Source organism: Amblyraja radiata, chromosome 27 (assembly GCF_010909765.2).
Source record: "Amblyraja radiata isolate CabotCenter1 chromosome 27, sAmbRad1.1.pri, whole genome shotgun sequence".
In the NCBI taxonomy this organism is placed as follows: Eukaryota; Metazoa; Chordata; class Chondrichthyes; order Rajiformes; family Rajidae; genus Amblyraja; species Amblyraja radiata.
Genome location: NC_045982.1, coordinates 8,019,344 through 8,040,723, shown reverse-complemented (window position 1 = coordinate 8,040,723; position 21,380 = coordinate 8,019,344). Strand labels below are relative to the sequence as shown.

The following is a 21,380-nucleotide window of genomic DNA, read 5'->3' as shown; positions in this document are numbered from 1 at the left end:
CTGTCTGCAGAGCACTAAAGAACCAACCTCTGTTTATTTGTATTGGGTTATTGTCACACTAGTTAGTGGTGCTATGGGAACAGGAGAACATTTAGCCCCTTCTCCCATGTAATGATAACATGTCTGTCCTGTAACTGAACTCTGCTTTAGTGAGGGGAAGGGGCAGACGAGTGCCTAGATTTAAATGCAAGAAACCTTTTTTCATTACAGCATTGATTGAAAAGCGTTTTTTATTATACTTCCTGGGGGTGTAATGTGATAACGATTCTGGCTAGTTTTGCATCTCTCCAGAATATGTTTGGGGCCCTTGAGACAGCTTGTGCCTTTTGATACGGCTTGTCCCATTGGGGAACACTCCGAGCTCCTTGCTTACTGTTAATTGGTTGTTAATATGTTCCTAACAACTTTCCTCTCCATTCATAACTGATGGGAGCAAAATTAGGCCATTCAGCCCATCGAGTCTATTCCGCCATTCAATCATGGCTGATCTATCTTTTCCTCTCAACCCCATTCTCCTGCCTTCTCCCCGTAATTCCTGACATGCGTACCAATGAAGAATCTGTCAATCTCCGCCTTAAAAATATCCCTTGACTTGGCTTCCACTGCCGTCTGAGGCAATGAATTCCACAGATTCACCACCCTCTAACTAAAGAAATTCCTCCTCATATCCTTTCTAAAGGTACGTCCTTTTATTCTGAGGCTATGGCCTCTGGTCCTAGATTCTCGAACTAGTGGAAAACTCCTCTCCGCATCCACTTTATCCATCCACTCTACCCATTCTATCCATATTCATGTCTCTGCTCTTTAAACAACTGACCAACATATTGCCCAACATACTGTGTAAGAGTAACTTCTCCACAGCTGTTCCAGAAGGTGTTCACTGCTACCTTGTCAATGGGGAAAAAATCCACCAGTTGTGCTAATCGTGCCAACATCTCAGGAATAAATAATAGTGTTGGATACTGTATACCATAAACACTTGGTAATTTGCCCCTCCTTTATTTCCAAGCATCTATATTTACTTAAAAGCTGATAATTTCCAACATCGTGCTGTTCTGATGAAAGGTCATTGTACTGAAACATTAACTTGCCTCTTCCACAATACCTCTTGCTTCACTGGTCTGAAGAAGGGTCTCGACCCGAAATGTCACCCATTCCTTCTCTCCAGAGATGCTGCCTGTCCCGCTGAGTTACTCCAGCATTTTGTGTCTATCTTCCTATTACTTCAGCTCTCTTTTAATTTGGGTTTTTAGTTTCCAGGTGTTTAAGACTGCTTTTCCTTGATGATGTCAGTTGTTTCTTTGTGGCACTTGCTGTTTATAGACAACAGGTGCAGGAGTAGGCCATTTGGCCCTTCGAGCCAGCACCGCCATTCAATATGAACATGGCTGATCATCCCCAATCAGTGCCCCGTTCCTACCTTCTCCCCATATCCCCTGACTCCGCTATCTTTAAGAGCTGCTATTTAAGCTGCCGTTCATCTTTTTAACGCGTTCAAGCTGGATTCCAAAGGGAAAGTTGGTCAATTTTATTGAAGAAAAATCCAAGCTCGGGTCAGAGCATTGGTAATGAGCCCTCTCCCTGGAAAAGTTGCTGGTGACCTGCTGCCTTGAACTGCCGTGATCTGTGCAGTGAGCGTGCTGTTCATTAGGGGAAGAAACCTACTGTTTTCAGCATGTTCTGTCGTGCTTTGATGGGACTTTGCTTCTGTTTTTCCCATCACTAGGCAGTGTGGTCACAGTTTAAGGATAAGGGGGAAATCTTTTAGGACCGAGATGAGAAAAACATTTTTCACACAGAGAGTGGTGAATCTCTGGAATTCTCTGCCACAGAAGGTAGTTGAGGCCACAGTTCATTGGCTATATTTAAGAGGGAGTTAGATGTGGCCCTTGTGGCTAAAGGGATCAGGGGGTATGGAGAGAAGGCAGGTACAGGATACTGAGTTGGATGATCAGCCATGATCATATTGAATGGCGGTGCAGGTTCGAAGGGCCAAATGACCTACTCCTGCACCTATTTTCTATGTTTCTATGTGTGCAGCAGTGAAGCATCTGTTGGCTCATTCTCCTGTCCTCACACCATCACCTTTTTAAAGTAGTAATCTCAAATTCATGTGATAGGATCAGAATTAGGCCACTCGGTCCATCAGGTCTACTCAGCCATTCAATCATGGCTGATCTATCTTACCCTCCTAACCATTCTCCTGCCTCCTCCCCCCTCTCCCCCGCCCATAATCCCTGACACCCATACTAATCATCAAGCTATCTACGTGTAGGAAGGAACTGCAGATGCTGGTTTAAACTGAAGATGGGCATAAAATGCTGGAGTTACTCAGCGGAACAGACAGCATCTCTGGGGCCCATCCAGCTAGCTATCCCGGCCTTAAAAATATCCATTGACATGGCCTCCCCATCCTTCAGTGGCAATGATTTCCACAGATTCACCACCCTCTGACTAAAGAAATTCTTCCTCATCTCCTTCCTAAAAGTGCGTCCTTTTATTCTGAGGCTGTGGCCTCTGGTCCTGGACTCTCCCACTAGTGGAAACGTCATCTCCACATCCAAAATCCGTCCACATCTAGCAGGATACTATCTGAAGGGCAGCATTTCTCATGAGGTACACTGCAGGCCGTGTTTGAGAACTGCATATTATTTTCAGTCATGTTAGTGAATTTAATTTCATTCGAAACGGTTCTTCCTGGATTCTGCTGGATTATTGAAATGTTTCCTTGGGTTGTCAGCATTGCCTGTGTTATTGTTCCTGGGTCATCTTCCATTTAATTTAACCCTGGCAAAATATATATTCGTTACCTTCAGTTTCATTACTGTCCCCACCTTTCCTACTCCCCTTAACCATGTTTTATGATTCTAATCACAACTTTATTTTGGATAAAGAATCCTCTCCTGATATCCTGTTTACAATGGTCTTATCTTTTTTTTATTATCTGTAGTTGTGGATTTGCCTTCATGTTGAAACCTTACTCTAATGCCAATCGCAAAACCGCCTCCTAGAATGTTGAAGGTTGCCCCTAACGTAGTGAATTGAACGTTGGCTTAATTGAGAAATGTGAATGAAGTTTATAGCTGCCAAGCCTGATCCCAGCTTGGAATAGATCGAGGTTTGATGAGTTAGCTGGGGAGGAAGGGGGGTAAATTTGAATTCGATCCCCCTGAATTTGGAAATGGGGCAATAAAATATATCCCTTATCCCAATGTCATCAGTTTTTTCTTTAACATTTCACGGAAAGGTGTGATGTTCTAACAATGGTTTAGCAAGCCACCATGCACAAATTGGTACTGACTAAATATACAATTGGAGGTGGACAAAAATGCTGGAGAAACTCAGCGGGTGAGGCAGCATCTATGGAACGAAGGAATAGGTGACGTTTCGGGTCGAGACCCGAAACGTCACCTATTCCTTCGCTCCATAGATGCTGCCTCACCCGCTGAGTTTCTCCAGCATTTTTGTCTACCTTCGATTTTTTTCCAGCATCTTCAGTTCTTTCTTAAATATACAATTGAACTTAGCATTGCCTACGAAAATGTAACAAAGGTGGTTAGAAATTAAAATGCATTAACAATGCTTATTCTGACTGAATGTGTCCCCCTTGTCTCTTGTGAGTGAAGTGCAACAATGACTGTTACTGTGTGGGGAAGGAACTGCAGATGCTAGTTAAAACCGAAGATCGACACAGAAAGCTGCACTCGCTCAACAGGTCAGACGGCATCTCTGGAGAAAAGGAATAGTCGACCGTTCGGTCCGAGACACTTCTTCAGACAGTCTGAGTTTTCTGTCACTCTAGAAGTTTGATCGGACTGAGCCACCCTCGAACCCCGATGTAATTTCTGTTTCGGAGAATGAGAAGTTGTTATTCCCTCTGAAGAAGGGTCCCGACCCGAAACGTCACCCATCCCTTCTCTCCGGAGATGCTGCCGGTCCCGCTGAGTTACTCCAGCATTTTGTGTCATACCTTCGATTTAAACCAGCATCTGCAGTTCTTTCCTACACGTATTGTCCGCTCCACTGCAAAATCTCCTCAAAGTATGTCTCCCTTGGAGAAGTTCTCCTCTGGTGTCGGACGAGAGTTCAGCATCAGTCTGAAGAAGGGTTCTGACCCGAAACGTCACCCATTCCTTCTCTCCAGAGATGCTGCCTGTCCCGCTGAGGTACTCCAGCATTTTGTGTCATGTCTCCAGAGATTCTGCCTGACCCGCTGAGTTACTCCAGCACTTTGTGTCTGTCTTCGGATTATTCCCTCTGTAGTGTTTGATTGAAAGATACAGCATGGAAACAGGCCCTTCGGTCCACCGAATCCACTCTGACCATCAACCACCATTCACACTAGCTCTATGTTGTTCCCCCCCCTTCATATCCACTCCCTACACATTAGGGACAACCTAGAGGCTGATTAACCCACAAACCCATGCAGTCTCATTTTGGAGCATTCCAAGGAGATTTGGATGACAATGTTTTGGGAGTCCCTATAGATGGGCAAGTCAAGACAGCTATGCCCTTTCAAAGCGTTTTAGTAAATGCTTTATTGACCTCTTGATCATTCTGTGATCACATCCTCCTGGCCTTTATACTGCATCGACACCCACCATCCTTTGATGTCACTCAATAGCTAAACCCTGTGACTTTGTAATTCCCGTAATTTATTTTTGAAATGTATTGTCGCTGTGTATGTGGGAGCATTACTGAGATCTCTTCTTTCCCTGGTTCCGTAGAATAAAACGAGTGTTTTCCGAAACAAAACAAAATGTGCTGCCTTTAGCTGAAAGGATACCAGTCAATGAGTGATGTTCGTAACGGGGTCTGATGGTTGGGCTGGGATAATGCACAGAGCGGGTGCGAAAGGTCAAACGATGAACTGGGAGCAGTCAGATTGAAGATAGACACAAAAAGCTGGAGTAACTCAGCGGGACAGGCAGCATCGCTGGAGAGAAGGAATGGGTGACGTTCCCGGTCGAGACCCTTCTTCAGACTGGTTAGGGATAAGGGAAACGAGAGATAAAGAACCATGAATAACAATAACCATGACAAAGGAAGCAGGCCATTGTTAGCTGTTTGCAGTCAGATTGAAGTTTATTTCAATACTGTGACTAGATGGCTCTTTAGATATGAACTTGTGAAGGGGAAGGTGGGTGTGTGAGAACTCTGTTTAACCTCTCCCTCTCTGTGGCGCAGCAGTAGAGTTGCAGCCTTACGGCACCAGAGACCTGGTTCGATGCTGTCTGTACGGAGTTTGCACGTTCTCCCTGTGACCACGTGGGTTTTCTCAGTGTGCTTCGATTTCCTCCCACATTCCTAAAACGTGTGGGTTTGCAGGTTAGTTGGCTTATGTGAATTGTCCCCGAGTGTAGGATAGAATTGGTGTGTGGGATGACTGTTGGTCGACGTGGAATTAACGGGCCAAAGGGTCTGTTTCAATGCTGTATCTCTAAACTTAGCTAAACTTCCACCATGCTGACAGACCAGGGCAGTGGGTGCAGGCAAACACCACTGTCTGAAATTTCCATCCAAACTACTCGTTGAAGGGATAGATTATCTTTTTATATCCTTGCTTTTGTCCAAAACTCTTCTGACATCCTAACCCTAATGGGCCTGTCCCACTTACGAGACTTTTTCAGCCACTGCCGGCAGCCGTCATAGGTCGTTGCAGTTCGCCGAAAATGTTCAACATGTTGAAAATCCAGCGGTGACCAGAAAGATGCTACGACTCTTTGGGCGACTGAGGAGACTACACGACCCTGGTGACATGTCGCGGTGTGACGCCTGTATGGTCGTGAGTAGTCGTCCAAAGAGTCGTACCTTGTTCTGGTCACCGCTGAATTTTCAACATGTTGAAAATTTTCGGCGACCTGCAATGACCTATGACGGGTGCCGGCAGTCATTGGAAAAAGTCGAGTAAGTGGGACAGGCCTATAACTCTTACTGTTCCCCAGTACCCCACTGTTAGATGAACTGTTAGATTTATATTGGCGAACAGTCTTGTAAAACCTACAGCATAACTTTAAAGCATTTATTGGCCTCCTTGCTCCCTATCTCTCCACACTCTCGAGCACATACCCCTTAAGGTTCTTGTGTGATTTGCCAGTGAATGTCAGTTTAGTGCGGAAACAGGCCCTTCGGCCCACCGAGCCCATGTCCGACCAGCGATTCCCGCACACTGACACTATTCTTCACACACTTCACACAATTTTACAATTTTACCAAGCCAATCGACCTACAAATCTATACATCTTTGGAGTATGGGAGGAAACCAGGGCTCCCGGTGAAAACCCACACAGGTCGTGGGTAGAAGTTACAAACTCTGTACAGACAGCCCCCCCCCCCCCCCCCCCCGTAGCCAAGATCGAACCCGGGTCTCTGGCGCTGTTAGGCAGCAACTCTACCGCAGTGCCACCAGGACACCCATTCAATTCAATTCAATTCAATTTATTGTCATTTGGACCCCTTGAGGTCCAAACGAAATACCCATGTGTGAACTCTTGCAGATCCCAGATTTTCATTAGTCTGGGACAAGGACACGACTACCTTACCATCTGCCTCTTTGATTAAACTTCTGGTCTTGAAGGTTTATGTAAAAGCATCTTTTACTAATATTGCAGTATAATACAATACCTTTTTATTGCAGTACAACTATTGTATTACTTGCAGTATTGTGTTACTGTAAGTCTGGCCGAGAGGATTCCAGAATGATGGAATGGAAGCGTTACAGTCAACTGTACACAATTGCCACTGTTAATTCACAGCCTTGTGGTTTAAACTCGATCAAAAAGGTATTGCCATTTCCAGTGTCCTGAATATCTTGCAACCAATGTGTGGTTGCATTACTAAACCAGTATCCAGGGCACTACACCATTTGTTCTGGGGGGAAATACACAGTGCTGGAGCAACAAAAGCAGGTCAGGCAGCTTCTGTGGAGGGAATGGATAGGCAGCATTTTGGGTCGGGATCCTTCTGCAGTCTGACCCAGACCTGTCCATTCCCTCTGCAGATGCTTCTTGACCTGCTGAGTCACTCCAGCACTTTGTGTTTTGCACAGGCTTCCAGCATCTGCTGTTCCTTACTCCTCCGTTGTTCTGTGAGCTTCTGGCATGATGTCTGGAGAAGTTGAACTCAAATAATATCAGTGGTTATCAACAAGGGAAATTATAGGAATGGTTTTCAAAGTTATTAATCACATTTACTAATCTCCTTCACCGAAGATCTAACCGATATGGGACTCTAAACTCACGGCAATGTTGTTGACCTCATCTACCCTACAAAATGGCAAAGCCAGCCATTCTGGGCCAATTAGGAATCAAGTCGAGTCACATTTATTTATATAGCACATTTAAAAAACAACTCTCGTTGGCCAAAGTGCTTTACATTTGTTGGTTGGAATGGCTAATAAATGTTGGCCTGGCAATAAATACACATAATCCTATTAGTAAGTCATTAATTATAGAGATACAGTGTGTTAATAAGCCCTTTGTCCCACCAAAGTCTGTGCCGACCAGCAACCCCCGTAAACCGTAGTTCTATCCCACACAGTGCGGACAGTTTACAGCAGCCAATTAACCTAGAAACCAGCACATCTTTGGAGTGTGGGAGGAATATCTCCGAGGATATGACATGGGCATCACACGCCTCAGCACTCGTGAGTAAGACAAGGCAGCGCCTTTACCACCTCAGGCAATTGAGGAAATTCAGAGTGTCTCCGAGGATCCTCCAGTGCTTCTACGCAGCGGCGGTGGAAAGCATCTTGTCCGGGAACATTACCATCTGGTTTGGGAATTGCTCTGCCAAGGACAAGAAGGCTCTGCAGAGAGTAGTGCGTTCGGCCGAACGCACTATGGGAACTTCACTTGCCCCCCTGCAGGAACTATACATCAGGAGGTGCAACTCCAGAGCCAACAATATCATGAGAGACCCCTTCCACCCCTGCAACGGACTGTTCCAGCTGCTACGGTCAGGCAAACGCCTCCGTTGTCATACGGTGAGAACGGAGAGGTTGAGAAGGAGTTTCTTCCCAGAGGCCATTCGGACTGTAAACGCCTATCTCACCAGGGACTAACTCTACTGAACGTTTGTCCTTCCATTATTTATTATGTAAAAGAATATGTGTGTTATGATTGTGTTTATAGTTTGTTTGGTTGTTTGTCTTTTGCACAAAAGTCCGCGAGCATTGCCACTTTCATTTCACTGCACATCTCGTATGTGTATGTGACAAGTAAACTTCACTTGACTTGATTTGAAACCGGAGCACCAGGAGAAAACCCACGTGGTCACAGGGAGCAAGTGCAAATTTCGAACAGGCAGCACCCGTAGTCAAGATCGAACCCAGTTCTCTGGCGCTGAAAGGCAGTAATAACTCTACCGCTGCCTGCCCCAATAAAGATAATAATGATCAACCTGATCAAGTCTTAAGAACGAAAGATGACCTATTTCTGTTCTCCAGCGATGCTGCCGGACCCGCTGAGTTACTCCAGCATTTTGTGTCTACCAACCTATATAAAGATCAACTAGTGAAAAGCAGCAGATAGACACAGAAAAGCTGGAGTAACTCAGTGGAACAGGCAGCAGATTTCTCTGGAGAGAGGGAATGGGTGACGTTTCGTGTCGAGATCCTTATTCAGACTTGGAAAGCAGCATTGGCTTTATAATTCCACCTTCATTTAACTCCCTAAATCCCGGAACAAGCTGCCTCTTGCTGAAGCAGTATGACCCTCTCGTCCAGAATGGGTCGTCAATGACTTGCGCCTCTGAGTCACATCCTCTCATGAGCACACTAATGTTTATACGGCACCTTCCACAACCTCTGGGTGAGCAGAGTGCTTTACAACCAATGAAGTACTTTTGAAGGGCAGTGATGTGGCCACAAGCAGCAATTACATCAATGACCTGATCATCTGCTTTCGGGATGGCTTGACAGATAATTATTGGCTTGGACACTGGTCCACACCCCTTCTCTTTAAACTGATGATGGTGCCTTGCCATTGATGGGGTCAGGTGGGCCCTGGTTTGAGCCTTTCATCTCTTAAGGCAGTAACTTTGACACTACAACGCACTCTCAGGATAATTTTTAGAAGTTTTTTTTTTTTTTTTTTTTTTTTCTTCCCCATTCCTTCATAGGTTATTGGCATTGTCTGAATGCCAGCAATTTGGGGCGTTACTGGCACAGCGGTAGAGTTGCTGCCTTACAGCGCTAGAGGCTTGAGTCCGAGCCTGACGACAGGTGCTGTCTGCACGCCGTTTGCACGTCCACCCCCTCTGACCGCGTGGGTTTCCCCCTGGTGCCCTGGTTTCCTCCCACACTCCAAAGACGTTCCAAACACCCACTGCTTGGGTTTGATTTTCACCAACCGTATTAGAAACATAGAAAATAGGTGCAGGAGTAGGCCATTCGGCCCTTCGAGCCAGCACCGCCATTCAATATGATCATGGCTGATCATCCAGAATCAGTACCCAGTTCCTGCTTTCTCCCCATTTCCCTTGATTCCGTTAGCCCTCAGAGCTATATCTAACTCTCTCTTGAATAGATTCAGAGAATCTGCTACAGAGAATTTTCACAACTCTCTGGGGATCAAGTTTTTCCTCATCTCAGTCTTAAATGGCCCACCCCTTATTCTTAAACTGTGACCCCTGGTTCTGGACTCGCCCAATATCGGGACCATTTTTCCTGCATCTAGCCTGTCCAATCCCTTAATAATTTTATGTATCTGTAAGATCCCCTCATCCTTCCTGTGAGTATAAGCCCAGTTGTATTTCACATGACTATATCTACCCTGTATACTGTATATTTATATCTCCATATTGTCTGGGTAGTAACGTGCTCGAGGTGCGCCTGATGTTGGGTTTGTGAGTGTAACCTCTGCCAGGAATAGTCTGCTTGAACCTCCAGGGAGACATTGAAACGTGCCAGAAATGAGCATCACCACATTGCCACCAGGTTGAGAATAAGGGGTAAGCCATTTAGAACGGAGACGAGGAAACACTTTTTCTCACAGAGAGTGAGTGGTGAGTCTGTGGAATTCTCTGCCTCGGGGGGGCGGTGGAGGCAGGTTCTCTGGATGCTTTCAAGAGAGAGAGCAAGACAGGCCTCTTAAAAATAGCGGAGTCAGGGGATATGGGGAGAAGGCAGGAACGGGGTACTGATTGGGGATGATCAGCCATGATCACATTGAATGGCGGTGTTGGCTCGAAGGGCCGAATGGCCTCCTCCTGCACCTATTGTCTATTGTCTATTGTGGTTTATTTTCAATCGCACAACATTGAAATAAGCAGAAGATAGACACAAAAAGCTGGAGTAATTCAGCGGGCCAGGCAGCATCTCTAGAGAAAAGGATTGGGCGACGTTTCGGGTCGAGAAACCTTCGGCAGACTTCTCGGGTCTCAACCCGAAATGTCACCTGTTCCCTTTCTCCAGAGATGCTGCCTGGCCCGCTGAATTACTGCAGCTTTTTTTTGGTCTATCTATGGTTTAAACCAGCACCTGCAGTTTCTTCACGTTGAAATAAACAGTAAATGTTATCAGGTTTCCATGGTAATGCATCAATTTTTCTGTTGATTTGGATGTTTTTCTGTTGGATTAAAAGTTCACATCAGGAATGTTGTGGTGGTGGGCCTGATCTCCAATAACGATGAGAAGGTCTACCGGAAGGAGGTGGCTGATCTGGCACTCTGGTGTCAGAACAACAGCCTCCCCTTGAATGTCACTAAAACTAAGGAGCTGATTGTGGGCACAACATCCGAGGACGTACACGCCACTGGAGTTACTGTGGATAGGGTGAGCTGCTTTAAATACCTGGGAGTCCACATCACAGAGGATCTGACATGGACTGCACATACTGCCGCACTGGTGAGTAAGGCAAGGCAGCGCCTTTACCACCTCAGGCAGCTGAGGAAATTCGGAGTCTCTCTGAGGATCCCTCAGTGCTTCTACTCTGGGGCTGTAGAAAGCATCTTGTCCGGCAACATCACAATCTGATTCTGTTCTATTCTGTTCTGTTCTGCTGTTTTGCACGATCCGCAGGCATTGCCAGTTTCATTTCACTGCACATCTTGTATGTGCATGTGACAAAGTTGACTGGACAACGCTGGCAATTCTCTTGAGGTAATCTCCATGTGAAGCAGGCAAGACTGCTTGAGAATGGTTGCTCCTTTGTGATGGGCCGCCACCTGCTCTTGGTTAGGGAGCACAGGTTGCCATAAATGGGCAGGGCGACCCCTCTGTTGGAAGGTTGCCTCTGATCATTCCCAGCAAAAGATCAAGGGTTGGGGGGCTGGGAACAGGCACTGCGGCTGACTGACAGTTTTGAGAAGGGGTGTGGGGTGATTGATTGGCTGCAGTCTCCTCTGACAGACAGGCTGGCAGTCGCAAAGTCTCCAATTACGGGTCGCACTGGGTTGGTGTGCGTAATTCAAAGGTGGTTTTTGCAGGGAGCTGAGCCGTTTGATGTTTTATGTGAACCAGCTGAGGATCCTGGCAGATCGCAGTCACGTGCGAGCTACCGATTCGGGTCTCTGCTGAGAATGGAGGGCTCCTTGTACTCCGTCTGCGTTGTGGAGACTGGGGACTCGACCACTGTCTGCTGATGTGCTGCGTGCCGTTCGTTCATCTGCCCTGGTGAGCAACACGTCCCCGTCTCGCGAGTGTCTACGTTTTCAGGGTGCTGGAAAGACTCGGCGGCTCAGACAGCATTTGTGGAACATACGGGAAACATCTTCAATGAAAGTTTGTGTCGGAAGGAACTGCAGATGCTGGTTTAAACCGAAGATAGACTACAAAAAGCTGGAGCAACTCAGCTGGGACAGGCAGCACTTCTGGAGAGAAGGAATGGGTGACGTTTCAGGTCGAGACCCTTCTTCAGACCACTAGTCTGAAACATCCGAAACATCTGATCCGAAACATCACCCATTCCTTCTCTCTGGAGGTGCTGCCTGTCCCGCTGAGTTACTCCAGCTTCGTTTCTATCTTCAATGAAAGTTTTTCTTCCTTGCATTCTTTCTCTGTCTCTTGGGCTTTCTCACTCCCAATCTCCGTTCCTTCCAGCATTTCTGTTACAACCAGTCTGAGGCCGGGTCCCAACCTGAAACATCACCTATCTATGTTCTCCAGCTGCACCGCCTGAGTTACTTCAGCATTTAGTGCCCTTTGTCATTGTATTTTACTCTCTGTTGTACTCACTCACTTACTCCCTCTGTCTTTTTCTCCTTTATATTTAGTTTTGTTTAGAGATACAGTGGGGAATCAGGCCTGTCAGCTCACCGAGTCCGCGCCGACCAGCGATCCTTGCACATTGACCCTATCCTACACACACTAGGGACAGTTGTACAAACCTGTACGTCTCTGGAGTGTGGGAGGAAACCGGAGCACCTGTAGTCAGGATTGAACCCGGGTCCCCGGCGCTGTAAGGCAGCAACTCTACCGCTGCGCCACATTGCTGCCCATATGCTCGCACTCTATCTTTTATTCCTCTTGATGTTCCTCAAACCTTTTCCAATTGTGTCCGTCATTGTGAACTCAACATCCCCTCCCCTGAGACCAAGCATAGACTAGGTGATTGTGTTGCCAAGGCCTGCTGGATCTCCGGGTTGCCAACCATTTAATCTCCCCTTCCCATTCTCTCCTTTCTGTCCTGGGCCTCCTCCATTGCCAGAGTGAGGCCCACGCAAGCTGAGGGAACCGTACCTTGTATTCTGCTTGGGTTGCTTACAGCCGCCCTATGGTATGAACATAGAAGTCTCTCATTGCTGGTAAACTAAACTACTAACACCCCCCCCCCCCCCCCCCCCCCATCTGGATTTACAACCAATTCCCCCCCCCTCTTCCCCCCCCACCACCACCCCTTCCCCTGTCCCCTTGCATGTTTATTCCTTCCTCTGGCTTCACAATTCTGTCTTCTTCTACGCTTATCTTACACTTTTTGTCTTTGGCCTTATCAAAACCCCCTCTTGTCTGTATCCACCTATCACTTGCCAGACTTTGTCCTGCCCCCAGCTTTCTAGCCTAACCCCCCCCCCCCCCACCCCCACCATAATCCATCTGAAGAAGGGGCCCGACCCAAAAATGTCACAACAAACTGCAGATGCTATTTTACACAGAGACGCAAAGTGCTGGAGTAACTCGGCGGGTCAGGCAACACCCGAAGAAAACGTCATCTCTCCATGTTGTCTAAAGCTGTTGCCTGACCCGTTGAGTTGCTCCACCATTTTTTTTTTCCTTCTCTAAACCATCATCTGGGGATATGGGCCAAATGCGGGCAGGTGGGACATCTACACGACACCACATCTACAGGGTGGTGAATCTGTGGAATTCTTTGTCACAGAAGGCTGTGGAGGCCAAGTCAATGGATATTTTTAAAGTGGAGATTGATAGATTCTTGATTTGCATGGGGTTCAGTGGAGAAGGCAGGAGAATGGGGTTAGAAGGGAGAGAGAGATCAGCCATGATTGAATGGTGGAGTAGACTTGATGGGCCGAATGACCTAATTCTGCTCCTAGCACTTCTGAACTTGTGCCATGTTAGGCTGAGGGACTTGTTTCCATGCTGTGTAACTGTCTGCTGTTCCTTTAGTCGCCACCCTCTGCTTGTCTTTCTCCTAGTGTCTGCGTGTCTCCACTCCCAGGTGAATAACCCAGCTGTCTGGCCATGACCACAGGGAGTGGAAGCAGCCCCAGTTTGGAGTGTGTAGGGCAGCTGCTCGCAACATCATTGCCTTAAGCTGATGACTTTATTCAGGCACATTGTTGAACTCCAAACAGTGGCAAAATCTTAGACCTCCCAGCCAAACGTTGCAGGGGAAAGCTGCAGAGGGAACATGTGCCCACCTGATGTTTCATTTGCAGAGAATCACCCGGCCATTGTTGCAGCTATTCTCAGCACACGTTTCGGAGGTGAATTTCCTGTGTTTTAATTGTGGGGTGGTTCTCATTTACTGCATTGTGAGTGAAATCATTTGACACTAAAGACAGATAAAACTCCCAAGATTTATTTTGAAGACGAACAGCACTTGAGATAAAGGTTTTGCACTATTACTGCTGCCTTGGTGTTCAGATCCACGTCTTGTACAGATCTTGGGCCCGGCATGAAGCCAAAACGGCAAACAATGTTTATGTTTAAGAAGGAACTGCAGATGCTGGAAAATCGAAGGTACACAAAAATGCTGGAGAAACTCAGCGGGTGCAGCAGCGTCTATGGAGCGAAGGAAATAGGCAAAGTTTCGGCCCGAAACCCTTCAGGAAGGAAATAGGTAACGTTTCGGGCCGAAACCCTGAAGGGTTTCGGCCCGAAACGTTGCCTATTTCCTTCGCTCCATAGATGCTGCTGCACCCACACAATGTTTATGTACAGGCCTTAACACACAAACGTCAAAGGCTTTTCATAGAACGCACAGGGCGGCACGGTGGCGCAGCGGTAGAGTTGCTGCCAGCGCCAGAGTCCCGCAGGTCCTATCCTGACTGCGGGTTTTTTCTGCACGGAGTTTGTACGTTCTCCCCGTGACCTGCTTGTATTTTCTCCGAGATCTTCGGTTTCCTCCCACACTCCAAAGACGTACAGGTGTGTAGATTCATTGGCTTGGAATAAGTGTAAATTGTCCCTAGTGTGTGTAGGATAGTTTTAGTGTGCAGGGATAGCTGGTTGGTGCGAACTCGGTGGGCCAAAGCGCCTATTTCCACGCTGTATCTCTAAACTAAACTAAAAAATACAGGACATAGACAGACACAAAGTGCCAGGGAAACTTAGCGGGTCAGGCAGCATCTCTGGAGAAAAAAGGATGGGTGACGTTTTGGGTTGCGACTCTTCTTCGGATTGAAAATGGAGGATGGGGGGGGGAGGGGGAGAAAAGACATCCAATAAGGACCAAACTCTCAAATCTTGACCAATAAAATGGAGATTACTGTCAAGCATTTAAGTTGATCATTAAAAAAATACTTTAAATCTCTCAAGATTTTCTTCCTTTCGTGAACAATTAAATTTGTCTGAAGAAGGGTCTCGACTCAAAACGTCACCCATTCCTTCTCTTGAGACATGCTGCCTGAACCGCTGAGTTACTCCAGCTTTTTGTGCCTATCCTCTTTATCACAGCCCCAGCTTGGGGAATCCCTCGCCACCCACAGCCAGGATTCAACTTGGAACCTTCTGCTGTTTTTTTTTCTGTCGGACCTTGGGCTGTGTATTAAGTTGCCGAGCAGCCTCCGGCTCAACCTTTCTCACATCTCTGCCGTTTTGTTTTCTATTTCGAGTCTCTTGCACATTCCTGATTTTCTTCAGTTTGCCACCGGCAGCTGTGCTTTCTTCTCCCCAAGAGTTGTCCTTGGGAATTCATCCTGTCAAACCTCTCGCCTCCACCTTCCTCTGCTCGCCTCTTGCTCTCTGAACAAGCTTTAGAACCCCAGCTAAATGTCTTGGGCTCTGTGACAAATGGGGCGACACGTTGGCGCAGCGGTAGAGTTGCTGCCTCGTAGTGCTTGCGACCCGGGTTCAATCCCGGCTACGGGTGCTGTCTGTACGGGGTTTGTACGTTCTCCCCGTGACCTGCGTGGGTTTTCTCCGAGATCTTCGGTCTCCTCCCACACTCCAAAGACGTGCAGGTTTGTAGGTTAATTGGCTTGGTGTAAGTGTAAATTATCTCGAGTGTGTGTAGGATAGTGTTAATGTGCGGGGATTGCTGGTTGGTGCAGGCTCGGTGGGCCAAGGGGTATGGTTTGCTGCATTGCATTCCTGAGCAGCATCTTGGAACTGTAGCAACAGAAGCGGCTTGCTACTGTACAACCTCTGCAAACATGACTAGAGAATCATATGGTAGCACCAGGGTCAGCACTGAATATATTGTTTATGCTTCTGAGTCATTAGTCAGTGAGTGGTGACTCTGTGGAATTCATTGCCACAGACAGCTGTGGAGGCCAAGTCAGTGGATAATTTTAAGGTGGAGATTGACAGATTCTTGATTAGTTCGGGTGTCATGGGCTATGGGGAGAAGGCAGGAGAATGGGATTGAGAGGGAAAGATAGATCAGCCGTGATTGAATGGCGGTGGACTTGATGGGCCGAATGGCCTAATTCTGCTCCTATCACATATGAAATTCTAGATTACCAATCTTTGATACTAAAAAAGATTTGGATTTAGACAACCAATGCTGTCTCTACAAAACCCTCCAGCGGCAGGAAATGTAAGCCAAGATCAATGTCCTCTCCAGGCCAATATCCCACGGTTTGAGAGGCTAACTACCAGCTCCATTGAACGGGCCACATCGCTTGCTGACGCCTGAAACTATTCAAAGCAACTCTGTGAGCGGTTCGTTGTTGCAGCGGTAGAGTTGCTGCCTCATGGTGTAGGAAATCCGGGTTTTATCCTGACCACGGGTGCTGCCAATATGGAGTTTGTACATTCACCCCGTGACCCACGTGGGTTTACTCCGGGAGCTCTGGTTTCCTCCCATGCTCCAAAGTCACGCAGTTTTGTAAGTTAAGAAAGAGAGAATAATGAATTTTAACGTTGTTTAGCATTAAATGCCTGGAGGATGCAGGAAACAAGTAAAGGTGGTAAAAACTGTCCCAAGTGTGTAGGGTAGTTAGTGCTAGTGTGCGGGGATCGCTGGTCGGCTCAGCCCCGTTGGCCAGAAGGGCCTGTTTCCGCGCTGTATTAAAAAAAATAAAATTAAAAAATAAATTTAAAAATGCCATGGCAAGAGGTTCCCTGATGAACAAGGAAAAATGCAAGGATGTTCTCATGCCTCCTCGGAAAAGCCAATTATCTTTGGGAATCCCTGGCCCATGTCCACACAACAAGGAGATGGAGAATTTGGGACGTTACTGAAAACTTTGGGTCTAAATCATTGGCATCTTCTTCAGCTTATAGAAGATGATTTCTCTTCTATAAATCATATATAGAAGATCCCTGCATATGAATGGGAGATATGTCTGTAGCATAGTTCCCTCCTCCAACACTGGCCTATTCACCGCCTTAATGCACAGGAAGGGATGAAAGTCACTCTTAATCCCAAACCAATGTGTCAGAGCTTTATCATAGTCCTGCACATCGTCACGGAAACAGAGTGGGGGCCTGTGCATATGACAAGAGTAGTCTGGAGGGGACGGTCGACTCTGTTGCCGACAGTCATAGGCTGTTGACGTTACTTTCCTAGCCCAGCTTGAAGTCTCTCCTGAAAGAGAGAATAATGAATTTTAAAATGTTGTTTAGCATTAAATGCCTGGAGGATGCAGGAAACAAGTTGGGATTCCTCTCCTGGATCTGCAGGCCATCTACGCAAGGAGAAACACCAATGTTATTATTATTATTATTTTTTTAATCTTCAAATCCAGGTGATCTCAGTGAGAATGGAGATGTCAAGAACCAATCTTGGCTTTTTTTGGAATGTTATTCCCACAGAAACCAGTCTCAATATCCACAGCGTGTAAGCCATCGGGGATGATTATCTTTAGAATCTTAAATTCAGTTTCCCACCATAGTGTTAGACAGTCACAGATGCCTACTGATTTTTTTCCTTTAGAATTACAGTGGAAACAGGCCCTTCAGCCCGCTGAGTACATGCTGACTAGCAATCACACCAGCACTAATTCTATCTTGCACACAAGGGAACAATTTGCAGAAGCCAATTAGCCTACAAACCAGCGCGTCTTTGGAGTGTGGGAGGAAACCGGAGCACCCGGGGAAAACCCACACGGTCACAGGGAGAATATGCAGACTCCGTACAGACAGCACTTGTAGTCAGGATAGAACACGGGTCTCTGGCGCTGTGAGGCAGCAACTCTACCGCTGCGCCTCCGTGTCACCCAGTGATAATGAACAAAACCTCACAAGCCGAGAACAGGAGGGTGGGAGAGGTTGCCTAATGTGTGCCTGTTGCTTTAAGTGGCTCATTAAAGAGGAAGTAGTTTTGCATTTAACTGCTTTGTTACAACAGCTTGTCTTAAGGCCATTGTAAATTGCAGAGATTTTCAAAAGGCCTTGGAACTAAAATTCTAGACTTGTTACGACATTACTGTCTGCATTAATGAGCCGTTATAGTTGCAGCAAGTAAGAATTTCATTGTTCCGTTGCCAGTGCAGACAACATACTCTTAACTTGACTGTAGTTTTTGGAAGTAAACAAAACTCTAATTCTGGATGACGCGTTTAATGTAGATTTAATAGGAACCTGAGTGGAACTTTTTCACACAAAAGCTGGTGGGAGTTTGAAGCGACCTGGAGGTGGTTGAGGAGGGGACTAGAGCAACGTTTAGGAAACATTTAGACAGGTACATGGATACTGCAGATACATGGATAGGACAAGTTTGGAGGGATGCGGACCAAGCCTAGGCAGGTGGGATTAGTGTAGCTGGGACATGTTGGCCGGTGTGGGCAAGTTGGGCCGAAGGGCCTGTTTCCATGTTGTATTACTCTATGCTGGTTTAAACCGAAGATAGGAGAAGGAATGGGTTACTCCTGTGTTAGTAATTCCAGTTAGTTACGCTGAGTTATTCCAGCTTTTTTTTGTGTCTATCTTGGGTACATGGCTAGGATAGGTTTAGAGGGATATGGGCCAAACACAGGCAGGTGGGATTAGTGTAGATGGGGCATATTGGTTGGTGTGGTCAAGGGCCTGTTTCCATGCTGAATGACACTAAGTGGGGATGAGGGGAAGAACTGCAGTTGCTTGAGTCTTGAGGAAAAACACAAGCTGCTGGATGGACTTGATGGGTCAGGTAGCATCTGTGGAGGGAAATGGGCAGATGATATTTCAGGTAGGAGTCCTAGTCTGAAGAAGGGTCCCGGTCCAAAACACCACCTGTCCATTCCCATACACAGATGTTGCCTGATCTGCTGAGTTCATATATTACTTTCCATCACCCTGACAATTCTCTTTTTATCCCTTTGATCTCTGCCCCCAAATGACCACTGTTCAAATTTGCCCTGGAGATTAAATACTAAATTCCAGGAGATTGGTGGGAGAGAGAATTAAGGGGAAAAAAACCTGTAGAGTTGATTTTAATAAAAAATAACTTGGGGGGGAAAATATCACTTGAATATGTACATTTATTTTAGTTAGTGAAATATTGGCAAGGACTTCGGATGAGAGTAGACTAAGAAAATGAAGGATTTATAGAAGTCCGCCATTCATTGTGTGTATATATATATATATGCATGCATGCATGCAAGTCTTTCCTGGTTCTATCAAAGCTGAATTTTAAACTGCAAAGTAAAGCCAGTAGCAGCCACCAAGATGTACCGGAGACTTTTTGCCCTTTCATTAAGTGCTGGCATAATAGCATGTCAGTTTGGCCAGGACAGTTCGGGGGACAATTTGCAGGCGTGACACATCTTTTATTTTGGTCCGGCTGCTCCAAGATGTATTTATGAATTTTCTCTTTCACTGCTTTGATGTGCAGAATTGTAGACGCAACCCTGGCCATCGCACAACCCGACCCGACCCCCCTTCTGAAGGCGTCTGAAGAAGGGTTTCGGCCCGAAACGTCACCTATTTCCTTCACTCCTTAGATGCTGCTGCACCCGCTGAGTTTCTCCAGCATTTTTGTGTACCTTCCCCCTTCCATTGACTCCATTTACACCTCGCGCTGCCTCGGCAAGGCCAGCAGCATAATCAAGGATGAGTCTCGCCCCCAGCCAACCCTTCTCCCATCAGGCGAAGTACAGAAGTGTGAAAACGCACACCTCCAGATTCAGGCGCAGTTTCTTCCCAACTGTTATCAGGCAATTGAACCATCCTACCACCACTAGAGAACAGCCCTGAGCGACTATCTACCTCATTGAATGAATGAATGAATAAATAAGTGTATAGGCCAAGTATTCTCACACACAAGGAATTTGCCATGGTGCTCCGCCTGCAAGTGACAACAGGACAGTTAAGAATGATACATTAAACATTAAACATGAAGGTTTCGGCCCAAAACGTTGCCTATTTCCTTTGCTCCATAGATGCTGCCGCACCCGCTGAGTTTCTCCAGCAATTTTGTCTACGTTCGATTCTCCAGCATCTGCAGTTCCTTCTTGAACATCTTTCTGCACAGACCTTTCTGTCCTCTGTCTCCTCCATTGTCGGAGTGGGGCTAAAGGCAAATTGGAGGAACACCATCTCATATTTTTCTTGATCATACATCAATTATTCTCTTGATAAATATTGATTTCTCTCACTTCAGGCAGCCCCGGCATTCCCTCTCTCTCTATCCCTCCCCCACCCAAGTCGCACCAGCTTCTCATTTTCACCCTACTTTTTTCTTTATCTATATTCTTTACCATCGTTAATTTTTTGCTAATCTTTCATTCATTGTTCTTTATCTCTCCACATCACTGTCTATATCTCTCGTTTCAATTATCCCTAACCAGTCTGAAGAAGGGTCTCAAGCCGAAGCATCACCCATTCCTTCTCTCCAGAGATGCTGCCTGTCCCGCTGAGTTACTCCAGCTTTTTGTGTCTATGTTCATTTTTCTGGTTGCGGTCCCTAATGGCAAAGACATCATTTATTGCCCATTTGTCTAAATGCCCTTGAAAAGATAGTGTAATCCACCTAAGATAGACACAGAAAGCTGGGGCAACTCAACAGGTCAGGCAGCACCTCTGGAGAAAAGGAATAGCTGATCTTTTGGGTGAGACCCCTCTTCAGACTGAGATTCATGGGAAAGGGAAACGAGAGATATGGACAATGATATATAGAACAAATGAATGAAAAACATGCAAAAAGTTAGCAATAATAAAGAATACAGGCCATTGTTAGCAGTGAGCTAGGTGAGAGCAAGTTACAGCCAATGAGACTCAACAAGACGACTTTGAAGTTAGTACAACTTGGGTGGGGCAGGGATGGAGAGAGAGAGAGGGAATGCAAGAGCTACTTGAAGTTAGAGAAATCAAAAGTCATACTGTTGAATTGTAAGCTGCCCAAGCGGAATATGAGGTGCTGTTCCTCCAATTTGTGTTTGGACTCACTCTGACTGTGGAGGAGGCCCAGGACAGAAAGGTCAGTATGGGAATGGGATGGGGAATTAAAGTGTTTGGTAACTGGGAGATCGGGCAGGCCCAGGCAATTCCACCTTCCTGAATTGCTACATATGACTGATAGTATCTTCTCTCAAATACTGATCCCGTCTCCTCGTTCATTTTCTTTCAACCGCCCAACAGGCTGGACGCCCCAGATCAGAATTACCCTTTTACGATGGCACAGTGGCGCAACTGGCAGAGCCTCTGCCTCGCAGCACCAGGGACCAGAGTTCGATCCTGATCCTGGGTGCTGTCTGTGTGGAGTTTGCACGTTCTCTCTGTGACCGCGTGGGTTTTCTCCACTTTCCCCAGTTTCCTCCCGCATCCTAAAGATGTGTGGACTTGTAGGTTAATTGTCCTCGGTAAAAATTGCCCCCTAGCGTGCAAGGAGTGGATG

The 21,380-nt window shown here is 46.5% G+C and overlaps 1 protein-coding gene across 2 annotated transcripts in view; it reads left to right on the top strand.

The window, feature by feature from the left end:
* Positions 1-21,380, top strand: part of LOC116988374 (protein FAM110A-like) — a 38,292-nt gene that overhangs the window by 2,148 nt on the left and 14,764 nt on the right. Inside the window, exon 2 of one of the 2 annotated variants that reach the window (XM_033045031.1) lies at positions 11,428-11,614. The exons of the other annotated variant lie outside the window; for it this stretch is intronic. The gene's annotated coding sequence lies outside the window, so the exon portion shown is untranslated. The remainder of the gene's footprint in view (positions 1-11,427; positions 11,615-21,380) is intronic. 2 annotated transcript variants of the gene reach the window in all.